This window comes from Alnus glutinosa, chromosome 1, assembly GCF_958979055.1.
Source record: "Alnus glutinosa chromosome 1, dhAlnGlut1.1, whole genome shotgun sequence".
Classification (NCBI taxonomy): domain Eukaryota; kingdom Viridiplantae; phylum Streptophyta; class Magnoliopsida; order Fagales; family Betulaceae; genus Alnus; species Alnus glutinosa.
In genome coordinates this window covers 17849222-17856756 of record NC_084886.1, presented here as the reverse complement: position 1 = coordinate 17856756, position 7535 = coordinate 17849222, and the positions used below count along the sequence as shown (strand labels likewise).

The 7535-nt window shown below is 38.2% G+C and overlaps 1 pseudogene; it reads left to right on the top strand.

Moving 5' to 3' along the window:
- Positions 1–4043: 4043 nt before the first annotated feature.
- LOC133880944 (uncharacterized) lies at positions 4044–7198 on the top strand (annotated as a pseudogene).
- The last annotated feature ends 337 nt before the right edge of the window (positions 7199–7535 follow it).

Genomic DNA, 7535 nt, shown 5'->3' with positions numbered 1-7535 from the left:
CGCAATAACAGAGTGGTTTCATTGCAGATGTTGCCCTACTCCTTGAAGAATCCGACTTTGAGGTAGCAATCCCCGACGGTCCAGACGGTTGCATTATAGGTCCAATAGGTCCCCACAATAGTTGACAATATAAGTGATACGCAGGTTGAGTGGGTTAGATGATGTCAAAGGCAATTTGGGGATGGAAACTGAGTTAAACGTGACCGTGCATTGCACATGACACAATTTTCATCTAAAATAAGGGGCATGTGGACGGAAGGTCTACGGTGGCACACGGATACAACTTTAGAGGGTCATCTATCAAAAATTAATCATTGGGTGTCAGATTGCCAATGAGTGGATACATCAGGAGGGGATAAAGTGTAATTTCCCCAAAATAGAAAGACGAAAGACCAAAAAAAAAAAAAAACCCCTCAAGGTGGCACTTTGGTTTTTGTGTGTTCGCACAACGTAAAGGTCAGACTTATATATATATATTAAGTCCCTTGGGCTTCAGTGCTTCACTGTTTTTTTAAAGCCTGCCGTGTCTTCCTTCCTTTGTAGTTACTATGCCGAGAAAATCAAGTTCCTATTTTATTTTATTTTATTTTATTTTATTTTTTCTTTCCTTTTTATAGTCAAACTTTGCTTCTTTACAAGTCCACACAAAAATTGCCAATTTTCTCTAAATGACCTACAAAATACTAGAACACCAAAACTAATAAAAAATATCAGAAAATAACAAAATTAAAGAATTAACACATGTAAACAAATGGGTCCAAATATACAATATTTAACACTAGTCAGTGGGCTATTAGAGAAACTTGAGGAGGAAGAAGTTGAAATGATGGCCACAATAGCTAGAAGGATACGACTTCGCTGAAATACATTAATGTTTAGAGGTGACCTCACCCACCCTTCCCATCTAATGAGAAGTGTAGAGGAGTATGTGGAGGGATTTCATGAAGCGTCACAAAGAGTGATAAGGAATGTTGAGCAAAATCGAGGCATAGTAAATTCGAAATGGATTGGCCCCCTTGTGGAGTGATAAAAGTTAATTGTGATACAACAATAGATAAATCAAGAAATGCAATGGGTGTGGGTGTAATTGTTAGAGACCATGAGGCGAATATTTTGGCAGCCATGTGTTCCTCAAAACCCATTATAGTTTACCCAATAGTAGTCGAAGCATATGCTGCATAGAAAGCAGTGAAATTTAGCAGAGATTTGGGTATTCAAAATATCATACTGGAGGATGATGCATAGGAGATAGTACTAAGTGTTGCAGAAGGAAAGTCAATCTTTGAGTTAGTATGAACAATTGATTGATGATGCGAAGACAGTGCTTCAAAGTCTTTAATCATGGTATGTGAGGCACACAAAATGCAAACAAGCATGTCAGCGCATGCATTGTAGTGAAAGCAAAAATCCAACAATCATCGTAGCAAATATGGATGGAAGATTATTCCGTATTTATTTATGATATTGTACTTGCTGAACGTGATGCGTTATCATCATTCTAATGAAATCTTGAAATTTTACCTTCTAAAAAATATATACATTACTATTATTCTACTATATATATCTAATCACACCTGTGTTTAAGTTTTCGAACCTGATTTAATCAATATTTTTTTTCCTTGCATAAATAGTAAGTAGGTAAGATTCTTTCAAATTATACCCCGCCCCAAAATCCCACCTCTCTAAATTAAAGAATCATGGCTTAATTATGTTGTTTGAGCAATATATAGGATTTGTATCAAAGCGTCCAACCTATTTACTAGGCCAAGAAAAAAGTGAACTAAAGTATAACTACTGTTTTTTCTCAACCATTTGCTTTAGACTTTTCAATGGCATAGAGAAGAAAACAAGAAATGCATCATGCATGATGGAAAGATAGGATGTTGCTTATTATTGCTGCGAAAAGACATCTTGTATTTCACCATCATTCTTAATTTGCAAAGTATATAATAAGATTAAAAATTCTTATCATATAAATAAGGATTGTATTATATATCTTAAATAAAGAAATCTGATTAAGACTAAAACGTGTCAACATTATCGTCGTACAAAATGCACCAACTTTATACTTAACGTGATTTCAAACTCTTTCCCTTTCGATCTGTTGGTAGACATTTATGTTGCCATTAATTGTTGATACTTTGTTGGTAGCCAACCCCCACATGTGGTTTAGGAAAATGCTGTGTTTTGATTGAATACTTGTCGGAAAGAGTTGTGGAAATTTACTCAAATGGACAATTAAGCTCATGCTAGAAACAATATCCTTCGAGTCCCATATTTATAAAGGAATGGCCCCCCACAAACAAGCAAAAAGACCAAAGAAAGCCCAGTTACCAAAAATATTCCAGCTGAAAGGAATGGTTGGGGTTTCCTTGACCCTCATTTCAGCTCAGATCTCATTCTTTGAGCTAACCCACAAACATAGTTCTGTACTTTTCTCCCATCACTCGAAAGCCCAGTTAGCTTTTCTAGATTCCAGTTAATTAGCCACGAAATGTTCCATTATATCTGTGTAGTCCGAAGCAACAATGGAAAAGTTGTCAAAAAGATTTTGATCTAGATCCAAAGGCTTGGCTGTGGTTACTGTGGGAGATAAATGTTGCTCTTTCTTGACATGATGTGTAAATGATCCCAAAGGTTGGGATTTTTACCCGTGCCCATGTCCTATAATTGGAAAAGCGTCAGAATATAGACCATCAAGTTCAACTTGATCTAATTCATAGTTCAAGGGTTTTGATGGAAAACCCTTCAACTTTTGTCATTTGTTGCTACTTGCTAGATGCCATTTTATTTTTGATGGCTTCAATTATATATGATGAGGGTTGCGTAGAGGATTTCAGACAACCATTTTGATATATATTCGCTAAAGTTAATTGTTCAAGCCCCAAAAAAGAGTTATTTTAATCATTTAATCACCACTCAAACAGTGTTTGTTATTGACGTATTGTGACTATCATCGCATGTCGTGAGTCCGTGACGTTATCAATCTTATTCCCTTCTTACCGCCGTCTACCTAATCGCCTCTGCGACTCTATTTCTTTGTGACTATCGTTTTACATGTGTCGTGAGCCCGTATTCTACCTACCACCCGCCACCGCCACCAACTTGGCGATGATGGCGAATATAAAAAATGCCCTTGGGTCAAAAAAAGTCGGTAAAATTTCAAACTTTCTGACTTTGATAGTGGCCGGGGCAAAAACCCTATTTCCACTGATGAATTCCCCAATACCCAGCCCCACTTTATCCAAATCAATCTCTGAGAGGATAAGACTAGTGGATCCATGGTTTGAGGTTGAGAAGGCAGCTAACCCCTAATGTTCCAAGGGGCTTGTTTTAGGATTTTTTTTCGACCTCCTTCATGTGGGTTATTAAACAGAAAGAGAAAGGTATTGGATTCCTCATCCATAATAGAGAAGTTAAGTGAGCAGAAAGCTTCAAGCTTACCTTAAAACAAAGCACTTTCAAACTTCAAACAACTCATAAAAACCACCTCTCAATTACAATAAATTATTTTTATCAACAATTAACAACGTACAAATCTTAAACCCCTAAATACTACAAGAACAATATTCTCAATTCCGGAAAAATGAGAATACAACTCTCCCAATATCAAAATCCACCCAACACAAACACAACTATAACCATACCCACAATCGCCAAAGCACAACCTAATTAACAATGCCAAATATCCACAATGACAACATTTCGACCATCCCATCTAAAACCCCTTACAACAACCTTAAGGAAGTCAAATTTTTCATCAAGCCAACCCACAACAATACATCAAAGCTACCAGATTCAGAGGAGGAAATCAAACCACATCAACACACTTGGGGCTAACCGAAACAGAGAAGAACCCAACGGCATCTCCTCCCCATTTCATCCACCAAAAAATCAAAACCCAAAACACCCAAAAAGTCATTCCTCCCTAATCGGCCATGACAAAACAAATTCACCCAAAAGATGCAAAAACCCAACCTGACCATACATTGATCCGATTTAAGCTGTGCTCCTCTATAAGATTCAAGATATAGAGTAATATCATGTGGGTATATTTTACTCCGATCCATACCGATTCGAACAATCAGTTGTTGATACCATCTGTACTTGTGGCAGTTCCTTGGGTACACATTCGAGCGTGGATTCGAATCCCTACACAAGCTTGATTAACGTTAGTTGTCTTTGCGTCACATTGATGTTTTGTTGGGATTGGGTCAAGCTATGACTTAATTGGACTTGAGGAAGAGTCTACGGTTTTCTACCGACTAGGCTTTTCTTTGTCTGTCTTAATTTATCCTTCCCTGGACGGCACAAATAATCCATACTCCGCCAGAAATGGCAGTCCATCTCAACCGTCCACTTACCTCTTTCACCGCCCAAAAGGTTTTCTTCGCAAAATCCCAAACGTCCAGTAAACTACGCGTCTCCTGCTTCATTGGGCAAGGTGAGCTTCCTCGCTAGCTGATTCTCTTCGTCTTTTTGTTGTTTGTAAATTCAAAGAAAGGCGAGGTGCAGAGAAATGAGACTGTGGTTTGTGTTTGGACGCGCAGTTTAAGAGGGACTACACGAGCGTGATGATAGTCCCGACAGGGATAGGAGCCGCCATTGGTGGATTCGCCGGCGACGCTCTGCCCGTGGCCCGCGCGCTCTCCTCCGTCGTCGATTGCCTCATCACTCACCCCAATGTAATGTGCCCCCACACTCTGGGTTTGCTTGAATTAGGGTAGCTTGGTCTTTTGGACGTTCATACGGAAATTTATGTTTGGGTCTGTAACGCGGGCTTAGATGGTTTTCAGAAATTGGTTTCTGCTTCATTTTCATGATTTCATCAGCCCTTTTGCAGGTGCTTGACGCAGCAATGCTCCTGTACTGGCCCATGCCAAATGTTTTATACTTTGAAGGTCATGCTCTTGACCGCTTTGCCGAAGGATTATGGGCCCTTAATTCAGCCTGTACACCAAAATAGGGTGTGTTCTAATGTCTCCTTTAGATAGGATTGTAGTGTTATTATGTCACTCTCTCAGCCGAAAAAAGAAAAAAAGAAGGCTAAAATATATGTACCCCTTCAACTTGGCCCTTGTCTAATCGAACCTCTCAGTTTTTGATTGTTTTGATCACACATCTATGCCCTGAGATCGATTTAATTACATTCTTTTATCCATAGGCCATTAGCAAATTGCTGGTGAAAGTGTGTGACATGATATTTATGTGCCTTCATGATATTTATGTGCCTTCCTAATCAAAAGACTTGTGATTGCACATTTTACCCCCAAAAGACTTGGGACAAGGTGCTGTCATGTATCAAACATTTGTTCGACGAATGTCATGCAATTGTGTATTGAATTTGTGATGTGAAGCAGGTGGGATTGGTTCTTGATGCTGGAATGGAGGAGCTTCAGATACGCCATTTACAAGTGGCTGATGCTGTAAGGGCTTCCCTTGGATTGCCTATGGTGGAATATATTGTTACTGACACCCCTTTGGAGGTACCCATTTTTATTCTAGCTGAGATATGGAGCAGAATGTGTTGAATTCACTCAGTTGGCTCGTTTTAAATAGAGCAGTGCTAACAGAGGAATCATGCGAATCGAATTATGTAACATACTTTCATTTGCTAAATGGTCTTGTTTGGGGGTCAAGTACTTAATAATTGATAAATAGGCTGTATCTCATATCTGCTTATGATCTAACTTCATGAGGGCATTTCAACTTGATTCTGAAATTCTGTAAAGAGAGGGAGAGGGAAAAAAAAAAAAAAGAGAGGCTCTGATTAGTCAGTAACCATGCTGTATTTGAGAAGTTCTTGTTATATTTCAACTTATTGCTAATAATATTTTCTGTGAGTTTTCACTTGTCACATATTTGATAGGCAATTTCTCTTTTGTTTCTGTTTTTAATCTTTTTCTCTTTCATAGTAAAAAATCCTAGTTCCAATTTTTGTGGTTTTAGATAAATTCTGAATTGCCTAACCATGAAAACAGAATTTTTCTTCCATTGTGAGTGCAAGAACCTAATATATGTCTTAGAGGTTGAAAAGTGGGTTGATCCAAAGAGTGGGCAATCAACAGGGAGAATTAAACACCCTGACTCATTACTGAGAGCTGTACAGACTTTAGTTAGTCGGTCAGGGGTGAATGCCATTGCAGTTGTTGGACGCTTCCCAGATGATGATGTTGAAGGCACAGATGACTATCGGCAAGGAATGGTATGTCAATAATGGCTTTGGGTACTACACTGCATTGTAATTTATTTATCTATTTTTTGGTTAGGCCATACTGCTGTAACAATCATTCAATGTTGAACACAATGAGCACGTCAAGGCATGTTGTAGGTTTTAGCTACCTAATTTGATGAACAAGCTCTTCATTATAGAGACCTTTGCATTATCGTATGAGAGCATATTTTTTCCGTTTACAATCGAATTATTATCAAATATTACAAGTTCCAAATAATTCTGGAAGTTTGGACTGAAATACTTGTATGCTAGCTTTTCTCTTTCCCATATTACCTCTCTTTCCTTTCAAACATGACCATGATTACTTTTAGAATTTTAATCAAAATTCAGCTAAATACCATTCATATTAATTCCTGTACTCCTCTGTTTTTGTTGTTGTTTTTATTTTTCCCTCTTGGTTCTTAATAGTTCTGGATGTCAACTTTGTCTATGGTTGTGGATTGATATGGTTCATTAAGTGTATGAGAGCAATGCTTGAGTCATTTTCCACCTTGTAACTTGTAGGAAGAGCATCAGTGTGGTGCACATATGTGTGGTTTCTGTCATTGAAACACCACTTTGCTACCAAGTTGGCTTTTGTTTACTTCCTAAGGTGATCCAAAAACTTGGCATCTTTGGCCGTATTGGTTGATGATGGGTTTTTTTCTTTTTTTTTTGATAAATAATAAAATTTTATAAAAAAAGCGGTTGATGATGGGTTTTAAGCTGAAGCAACTTTGGTTCATTTCATACTATTCAGGTTCTTATCTCACTACGCTTTGTTCTCTTTTCTTTGCAGGGAATAGATCTATTGGCAGGAGTGGTGGCAGTTATAAGTCATTTGGCGGTGCAGGAATTCCAAATTCCTTGTGCACATGCTCCTGCATTATCACCCTTTCCCCTGAGCTTATCGCTGTGCCCAAAAGCGGCTGCTGAGGAGGTCAGAAACTCTTAAGATAACAAAGAAAGTATAAGCTTTTGAAATCTAGGGGTGAACTTCTCTCTCTCTCTCTCTCTCTCTCTCTCTCTTGCGTGTGTGTGAGTGCAAATGACCATCAAATCATTCTCAAGTAAGTTACTCAACCGGTTAGCATTAGACCATATTGCTATCCTTATTACCAGAAGACTAAGGTTGAAAAAACTGTCCGAGAATTATTGGAATCAAGAACCATCAGACCAAGTCAGAGTCCTTTCTCCCTTTCTGTTTTGTTGGTCACATTGGCTGATGGAAATGGGAGGATGTGCATAGACTAACAGGTCCTAAATCAAGAAACTATTAAAGATAAGTTCCCAATTCCCGTTGTTGATGAATTATTAGATG